A 10,384-nucleotide genomic window follows, 5' to 3' on the forward strand; every position below is an offset into this window, starting at 1 on the left:
AGCAAAGAATTCAAAGATAAATTTGCTAATGCAATTCTACAAACTTGACATGAAGGAAAGTGAACCTCTAACCACACACTTGAACAAATATAAAAGCATCAAACAATAACTTGCAACCATTAGAAAGAAAGTAGGAGATAATGAGGCACTAGCAGTGCTTCTAAAGAGTGTGGACAAGTGAGAGTATGAGAACATTGTGGCAACCTTAAAGAATGTACTAGATTTGAAGTTGCACGTTTCTAACTCATTTACATGTTTTCTCTCACTATCTCTCTACCCTATTTGTCATCCTACCTCTCTCTCTCTCTCTCTCTCTCCATGTATGTCTACACTCTCTCTCACAGATATACACACACTCTCTCTAGCCCCCCTCTATATATCTCTACCTAGCTATACCTCCATGTCTTCTTTCCTCCTCTATAATTACTCTCACCCTTCCTCACACATATACATACACACACACTCTCTCTATGTTTGTCTACACTCACTCTCTCACCCTTTCTCACACATATACACACACTCTCTCTATCCCCCTTTTTTATATCTCTACCTAGCTATACCTTCATGTCTCCTTTCCTCTTCCACCATCACTCTCTCGCCCTTCCTCACACATATACATACACTATGTCTATCCCCCCTCTCCCTATCTCTACCTAGGTATACCTCCATAATACCTCCTTTCATTCTCCTTCTCTGTCAATCTCTTTTTCTCTTTCTCAAGATAGTGTCTTAACTTTTAGCGTCTCTCTCTCTCTCCCTCTCTCTCTCTCTCTCTCTCTCTCTCTCATGGACACACATACATAACTTTCTCTCACTGCCTCTTTACTATCTTGCTTATTTTCTCTCTTTAATCTCACTCTCTTTGCTCTCTCTCTCTCTCTCTCTCTCTCTCTGTGTGTGTGCCACACACACACGTGCACATTCTATGATGCCTCTCCTACTATCTATCTCCTATAATGAAAACTCTATTTATATAGATTGATTGCTTTCTCAATACCAATATACTTTATTTATTTTATGGAGTTGAAAATCTTTAGTTAGGGACCATTGTTACCATGAGCATAAAAACATATAGTGAGTTCTCTATATAGGTGTTGCAACTTTTTCTATATAGAGATGACTAGTTTACTAGATGAAAGTTAAAATCCCTACGTTGATATTCTAGTTTGCTATACAGAGAACAATTTTTTACTAGACGCTAGGTAGGTTTTCTATATGGTTATTATCATTTACTATTTAAAAACTTTGCAATGCTATATAGAAGTTGTAATTTACTATATAAGCAGAATTTATTTGCTAGTTGTAAGATGAATTTTCTATATATTCACAATGATCACTATATAGAGATCGTTTCTTTACTATAGGTAGTCATTTTTCTATGCAGACATTATTATTTACTATATAAGAACCACTAATTTGTTGTAATTGGCTAGAAATAATATATAGGAGATCATGATTCCTAGATTCAATGATAAAAAAGTGTGTTGATATCTTGTCAAATTTGTTAGATAGACAACTTCACTCTGTCAAAAGTAAAATTTTGTCAAAATTTGCTAGATAGAGTTAACTTTACTATATTACGTTTGTGTTAAAAGTCCCTTGTGAACCCAGCAGCCCATTCTGAGTGCGCTTGGATTTATCTGGACGGCAAGTCCAAACTTTCTATTTAAGAGCCTGCCGAACTCAAACACTTAGTTATCTTTATCTTCAGCCATGGACATTGAAATGTTGCTAAAGATACGAGCAGCTGAGATCCGGCATGGCCATCATGCAGGTGTGGTGAAACAAGCTTCACAAAGATGTTGCTAAGATAGATACAAGGAGCTGCGATCCGGCATGTCCATGTTGCAGGTACGGTCCTGGAAGCTTCACAAAGACGTCGAGGAACGGGCCTGCAAAATCAAAATGGATGAGATGGGATGCGGCGACGCTTTGATAACCTCTCTGAAGCCAGATAGTAGGGCTCAACTCTCTAGTCTCTCTCTCTCTCTCTCTCTCTCTCTCACACACACACACACACACACACACTCTCTCTCTCTCTCTCTCACTCACACACACACCCCCTCTCTCTCCTCACAAGAGCCAATGTCTGTTTTTCAACATGGCTTGAGAAAGAATCTGACTGCAAACGAAGAATTCAATGACTTGTAAGTGACGCTTACCAAAACTTTACACATTCATACTGCCTCAAGTTTATCCATTGGCTGAGCCAAAAAAGTGGGCTTGTCGTGCCCTGCCATGATAACCACAACCTTGGTGGTGTCCTTTTGAATCCCTCTACAATTTGGATCAGCTTCTATCATGCTGGTCTGTGGGGTAGTAGTAGCAGCAGCAGCAGCAGCAGCAGTAGTAGAAGACGCGTTCGCCCTCACACTAGCGTGTTGTTCGACGCAGCCAACAAACTTCCAATAAGAACAAGCCAGGATGAACAAGGAGACAGCAGTCAAGGCTAGCATTGCAGCCAGGCCGGCTAGCAAATATGGGATGGGAGAACCCTGGCTGCTTATATAAGAAGAAGCATGGCATGCCGTTGAATTCATAGCTTCAAAGCTGTGGAGACATGGGTCTCGTTGAGCCTGTAGAAACCTGCTTATCATGAAGTGCTCCTGGTACTAACCTGCAATTACAAAATAGGCAAATCTCCTGTTTGAGAGATTGATGCATGATGTCCCTAGATTATGAACAAGTTAGTTTCTCCTAATGGGGCTAGATTGCTGGCCCAAAAGGCTATATAGCTAGATTTTTGAGGACCGAAAAGGAATGTAATACATACTTGACATGAATCGAGTCTTACTTAATTTCACAGTTTCAAGGATATTTCACAGTTTTTAAGGACGATTTCTGAATACAGTCAACTTTTTCTTTTCCATTTTTTTAAACCAATCAGAGAGATCCTAATACCTATGAATCAGTCGAATATTTCTCCTGACCAAGCTGGACCTATAGGACCCAAAGGTGTCCAAGCCCTACCGGCCAGCAACCCACATGGGAACTCTGATAGAAGCCAAAGGTGTGCAACCCACATGAGAACTACGTGATAATTTTGTGAAATTCCCTGTATTTCGAAAGGAATTTCGCAAAAGTCCCTCTGGTATGGGAGCCGGAGGTGTACAACCTTGTTATGTGAGAATTTTGTGAAACACCCAACACGTTGAAAAGAATTTTGTAAGGAATTTCACAAAATTCCAGGCAGCCAGAGGGAGCTAGCTATGGAGTTGCTCCTCTCCGAGCTCGACCCAGAGGGCGAGCCTACCGGCGAAATATGGCCAGATGTTGCAAGTGGGGATTGAAACTGAGATCCATTGCTCAGAGGTTCAGTCTAGCTCTTACCAACTCGCCTACATGCTCCGGACTGTATCCAGCCAACTTGATGGGAACAGAAATAAAGGAAGAAATAACTAAATTGCAGCTGTTCTCTACAATCAAATGGAGCTTCAATTCAAGCCTTGAAAAATGTGAGGATTGAGACGCAAGTGAACTGAAGCTAGGAGAATTAATCAACGCTGATAAAATAGCAGTTACACTAACCCGATGAAGTGAAACGGCGCTGCAGCTGAGACTGAAAAGCGGGTTTGCGAGCCTGATCTCAGCTAGTGTGCAACATGATGCAGCTAGGCACTAGTACAATCTGACACAGTCTGTACTGTCTTCTACATCAGTGCCCAACACCTGCTTTCTCATAATATAAGAGGAGGATAACGAGGAGAAGGCCAAAAGCAATCAAGAAATCTAACTAAAGATTACTCAAGATGGATTTCCAATGGATGATGCGTTGTACAGGCTATAATGCACACATAGTGGAGAACCGCACAAAAGGCTGCAATAATTATACGAAAGCGATGAGAGTGCTGTGATTTTAATCCGGTAGGAGGCTCCCACATTCTTCACCTGATATCTCTCTCTCTCTCTCTCTCTCTCTCTCTCTCTCACACACACACACACACACACACACACACACACACACACACACACGCCAAAGTCACAAGGGAGGAACACCAACTTCCATACCATTCTTGTTTCATCTCGGTACTTTGAACACATTCAGACCTTGCTTTTACATCCAAGTGGTTCTTATGGTTCTTAGGACAACACCTTCAGTGAGACCTTTTGTTATAGAGCATGGTTTCTTTCTTTTTGGGATCAATAATAATTATATATATTAACTGGAAATTATAATATATAATAATTATATATTATAATAATAGACACGTTCCGCATAGAAGGAGACCATAGTTCATTAACACTATGAAAAAAGTTTAAATTGGACACTTTCCAATGCTCTTGAAAAGAAAAAGTGTGCTACTAACTTGTTTTGGATTGTCCTACAAAATATAATCTCACCCTAGTGACCATGATCATTTTGATGGTTGGCATGCCCATGCTTAGGTTAGTCACATCTTGTATCGTAGTACATATGTGAAACATATAGTGAAAGTGCAAAACTTTTGCTAATCATGTTTATCTTTTTGAAAAGAGCGTCTTTGGGGAGAATCTCAACACTAAGAAAGAAACCTTTATGCTACATGACACAACATGTATTTGGCTCAAAGAACATTAATAAGAATTTGAGTTTTTTCAATGGGACCTTAATTGGTGGAAGAAACACTCTTTCATCACTTATTGGGCATCCAAAACATCAACTTCATGTGATAAAAAACTATAAGCACTACAATTACTATATTAGGCTATTATGTTGTTGAAAATGGCACCTAGTCTCTTGTGTAACATAAAAAATGATGTGACTTTTTTTGGTTAAAATGTAGGTGTGCATGTGTGTGTGCACATGCATGTTTACACATGCATATGCACCTATATGTGTGCATGTGTGCATGTGCGCTCGTGTGTATGTGTGCATGTGCAGCATTTATATTCAACATATCAAATTTTAAAAATTAGGCCTCTATATAACCTCTTTAGTATGTGCATGCATGTGAATGTGTGTGTGTGTGTGTGTGTGTGTGTGTGTGTGTGGGTGTGTTCATAGCAAATCTTAACAAAATATGCATATTTATAGACCAAAAGATCAATAAGATATAAAGTTACCTTCTTCTTTTATAATGCAATACAACCTATTTATGTATTTCAAGTAATATGTGCATCTTTTTTATACATATCCAAAAGCCATCTAATGTGACTTTAAGGACACTATAAGATAACATACATAATTATCATTATTGTGAAGTGTAGTTGGAAGTTATATTCTCCCATTTTATAACATGTAGGTCTTACTAAAATAGCATTATTGTGAAGTGAGTATGGTTGGAAGCTAGATTCTCCCATGTAGGCTTCTTCTTAATCGCTAACAACAATAATTCGAAAAGAGAACATCAAGTTGCTAGTACATATCCTTTTTGAGACACTACTTGCTCAATCTGTATCTGTGTGCCCATGTACCTATACTTGTATCTCAACCACCTCAAAAAACATAGTAATGTACTATAAACTTTATGTTCGTGGTGAGTATCATCCTAGAAACATCATCCATTAGGCATTTACATCTATTTTATGTAAAGACCCGATGTAAATACTATCCCTTAGTTGCAGCCATAGCAATCACTGCTCTCATGGTTTGCCATCCTAGCAAAACTGAGTTGAATGTCTCTTCATAGTCATTGCCATATGAATGTGCATAATATCCCTTGGCAAACGAATCTTTCCTTGTACCTGCTAACATACCCATCTAAAATATGTTTCATTTAAAAAAACCCACTTACATCTAATTGACTTCTTATCCTTAGGGAGAGACATATGCTATCAGACCCGATCTTTCCTTGCACCTGCTAAATAACAACCCATCTAAATCGTGTTTTACTTTGAAAACCCACTAAGATCCAATTACTTTCTTCTATCTCTTTATCCATGGCATCTTCCCAATGCTTATGTCTAAGTGACTTCTCAAAACATGAGGGCTCTTTCTCTTGAATGGATTTAACTATATATGCATAATAATGAGCTATCTACCCATGGTATCTTAACCTGCCAACTAGATATATAGAGCTTAACTTGCTTTTTTGAGAAAATTTTAAGCTATTTGTCTATTTTCTTTAAATATTTCAAGGTCTTTAAAGTGTTATAATATACACCACTTTTTGTACCCGCGATAGCTACCACTTAAAATGCAAAATCTTGTTAACGATCTCTTTTTCAAAATTCTTCCAGGCTATCAGAAGGCCTGCAAATGTTAATAATCTAATTAGTAAAATTATATTTTTGATGTAAATCATCTAAAACCAATAGGGACTAGTGTACATGTAATGGTGCATCTATGGAAAAAAAAATTGGATCACTCTAAGTATGGAAATATCACTTTTTAATCATTTCAACATATTTTTATTAATTTTGATTAATTAGACTATTTTGTATTAATTCAAATTATATTGGGTTAAATTCAATGCATGTGTATTGTCTATTAGTTTCTTGATCTCATTTGAAGTACCTTGCCCCCCCAAATTTTCTCTCCAAGCATTGTCCTAGTCCAACATAAACTGCCAACATAAACTGGACAAAACTAGACACCCTGATCATATACATTATGATGGTGTAAGCCCATTATTAATTCACATAGGCAGTCCTCGTTCACCTTAGGTTCACATAATTATATATGTAGATCTATTTGAGAGATTGTTGGAGATTACAAGATTGTTAAGTGTAAAAGTTATTACAAGTTTCTATTTGGCTTAGAATACCACATTTGGTGTAGGTGAAAGTTATTATAGTAATAAATTTTACCTACACCAAATAGGAGAAGATATACATGTAATAGTGTCTCATAATCTATTCTAGATTATGAATGAGAAGCTAGATAACTTAACATCTTCCAAGCATGAAAGTTAAGGATTACAAACTTTCTCATGGGAAAAACATATTGGGAGTTTATTATAGGTGACAAGATTCTAGAATTATTGTGATAAAACATGGCATATATCGGCATCGTTAACTAAGAAATACGAAGATAGAATGATAAATTTTTTGTGATGTAGCTTCATATGCTTAGCTCCACAACTATGTAATAAGTAAGGGATTTGGAAAAAACTAGTTATTTAGAAACAAGTGATGATAGTGCATCCCATTACACAAGTTGGGAAATTCCCTTTGTCTCTACAAGATGCAAAGATGAAGTATCTTTTTGATGTGCTACATGTGTTGAACATAATAAAGAACCTGGTTTTTGTTGGAAAGATGATGAAGCACGGTCTAAAAGTGATGTTTAATCCTCATGGATGTTATGTAAAAGATTTCAATAACCTATGCTGCTTGGTTTCAAAGGGAAAAAGAGTTTCCAAAATGTTTCATTGAATGTAAGCATGCCTAAAGTAAATGCTACACATAGTACATGTGTGATTAAAGACATTGATGTTTGACATAAACGTATTAGACATGTTAGCCCATGCTGGTTGAAGAATATGTAGGTGCAAATTGTTGCTATAAGTTTTTCAAAGCTTAGATGGAATGTATAGAGTATGCAAAGGTTAAGCATGCATTTTTACATTTAAGTTAAAGAACTTTGGGTGTGGTGCATTATTATAATGTTTGGGGACCAAAAAAGATGGCATATCAAAGGATGCCATGAATTGATATCCACTTTATGAAAGTTTAGGTGTATCATGAAAGAGAAAAGTAAAGTGTTAGTATATCATGAAAGTGTAAGTGTATCATGAAAGAGAAAAGTAAAGTGTAGGTGTATCATGAAAGAAAAAAGTGAATTGTTTACTCAATTTTAGAAAAAACTCAAAGGCATGCACATAAAATCCCAATGGGCTCAATGACTATTTGAGAGAGCATGGGATTAAGAGGTAATTTACATATAGGTACACCCCATAATAAAATAGGGTTACCAAAAGGAAAACCATGAATATTGTAGAATTTACACATGCATTGATGAATGAGAAGGGGATTTGTTGAGATATTGAGCTCAACTAGCGCTGCAGACATTGATGACCTACTTGAGTGAAAGCTTCTACACTTATGCCGCTAGGTTGGTGAGATAATGAACAATATTTTGCTAGTGGTTTAAAGGCTTAGTGATAGCCACTTTCGTGTACTAGAGTGTAGAGTTATATTTTAGTTATAGCATGCCAAATTTTGTAGTTAGGTTCACACTATAGAACGACCATTGTATGTTATAGTAGGAGAGTACTTTCCCTTATTGTATAGAGAAGAGAGAACTTTTACTTATAGTGTACTCTTATAGTATGAGATTACTTTCCCTTAAAGTATATAGAGAAGAGCGTACTTTTACTTATAGTTTGTACTCTTAAGTCTTTATGTCACAATAAGAGAATACTTTCCCTTATAATATGTACTCTTATCTATTTATGTTATGGTTGTAGAGAAGGGAAGGATATAGAAGAAAATTTAGCCATCCATCGCCCTTCTACATGCGTGTCTATTATTTTATGTGTGTGTTTTCTTGCAAGGAGATCAAACTCTCCCTCTCCCTCGCATTCTTCTCATGGTATCATAGCACCGATTCATGTAAAGAGCCCAAGGGGAAAGCAAGGAAGCAATACATGGGTAAAGATAATTACATCTCTTTCCTTCTATAATTTTGGATCAACACCTTGGGGTAGTTGATCCACACCTTGGGGTAGTTGTGAGAGCTACAAGAAAACAAGGAAGTCACTGTCTCAGATTGAGGAATCCTCTTGGGTGAAGGAAGAAGACCTTGCTATATGCAGTTAATTGGTAACTTTGTTAAACTATAATTTTATAGGTTTCAACGTCGTGTTTTGGTTGTTGTCAAGCAATTGCAATTCAAGCCTCATTTTGTCTCTTCAAGTTTTTCACAGGCACTTTGAGAAATTATTTTATTTTGATTGTGTATGCCCAATTTTTAGTTTGAAGCATAGTTGACAGAAATTTGGTCACAAAAACTAGGTACAAACAATCAGAGATTTGCACATTATTAGTGGATGTATGTTTATGTGATTGTTCCATGTATAATTTCAGTATAATAAGATTACAAAACCACTTTGTTAGAGATTATAATTTTGTTATAAAGGAAATAGTATTTGTAAACACTATTTGGTAAGTTATTGCAAGTAATCATATTTGGTAAGTTATTTGCAAGTAATCATATTTAACAGTCTATCCCAGATTATGAGAGAGAATTCATACAAGAATAACTTCCAAGCAAGGAAGTTCAAGATGATCAATTTCCTTATGGTAGAAGGACATTGGGAGCTTATCTCATGAGGATGAAAAGAAGCCATAGATTGGTGAAGAAAATCCCACCCCCCCACAGTAGGTACAAGCATTTAAAGCATGGCATGAATGAGGGAGAAAGCTTATATAGTGGTTGTCTGTCAGTGTGAAAGACTCTACGATTGTTCATATACAAGATGGATAAATACATAATGAGGCCTTAGCAATAAAGATATAAAGAACAAACACTCATGAAGCTCGAAAGAAGCAGCTATGCTAAAGCAAGAGCTGCATAATGTGACCAGAGAGAACTTGAGCATAAATGATTATTTAGTGAAGGTTAAAGGGCTTGGAGATGCCCTTTCTTGTGGTAGATCACTAGTAGATTTTAATGATATGATGGAATGGTGTTGGTAGGAATATAGTCAGCTTTAGACCTTCATTGGAGTTTCATAACTTTTCAGATTTTTAAAAATTGATTTCTCTCCTCATCCGTGAGATGAATATTGAGGAAGGTTAATCCTCTAAAAACTCACATGAGAACATGCCTTCTACTTAGATATAGGTAAAGGTCATCATCTAGAGGCCAAGGTATAGACCATTTCAGAAACATAAATCATGGGTAGCAACAACAAGAATCTAATAGAAAAACAAGTGGAATAGGGTGGGGAGGAGCCAGAGAGAGTTTGAGGTGTGTCATAAAGAAATCAAAATCCAAACAACATTGAGTGATATTACTCTGGAAGATGAGGGCTTATTCTGGGAACCTTTTGTACTTCTTGAAGAAATAATTAAAAACTCATAAAATACATCAAAAATTAAAACAAAGACTTGAATTTAATTGATATCAAAGAGCATAGCATAGCATAAGATAAGAGAAATAGAATCACATCACCATCAAGAAAATATTGGGTGCAATCTCCCCCCTCAAGTGTGTAGCTCCACTTCCACGACTTGAGTATTTAGAGAATTTTATTCATAGAAATAGCCCAAGGAGATAATAATAGATGTGCGTACAAATCGGGCTTGCTTTTTCCAATTTTTGAGTATTTCTTTACATATTATTAACCATATGAAGGCTCCTAAGGTTTGTACATATAAAAACATTTGCCCAAATATAGTTGCTAATGTGCCTTGTTACATAAAATAACTTTGTGCACATTTGCACATATAATAATCTTGTGCACATTCACACATTCCATTAAGCTGATTCCTGCACAAATTAAATTAAGCATGTTTT

General features: G+C 36.5%; 1 long non-coding RNA gene across 1 annotated transcript; it reads right to left on the minus strand.

Moving 5' to 3' along the window:
- Positions 1-1,471: 1,471 nt before the first annotated feature.
- Positions 1,472-3,756, minus strand: LOC147637192 (uncharacterized). The gene is made up of 3 exons (XR_015266346.1): positions 3,529-3,756; positions 2,163-2,617; positions 1,472-1,892 (listed from the first exon to the last, which is right to left on the minus strand). It is a non-coding gene; the product is annotated as an uncharacterized LOC147637192 (long non-coding RNA).
- Between the last annotated feature and the right edge of the window lie 6,628 nt (positions 3,757-10,384).

The sequence above is a fragment of the Cibotium barometz genome, chromosome 7 (genome assembly GCF_041138505.1).
Source record: "Cibotium barometz isolate CiBa-2024 chromosome 7, ASM4113850v1, whole genome shotgun sequence".
Lineage (NCBI taxonomy): Eukaryota > Viridiplantae > Streptophyta > Polypodiopsida > Cyatheales > Cibotiaceae > Cibotium > Cibotium barometz.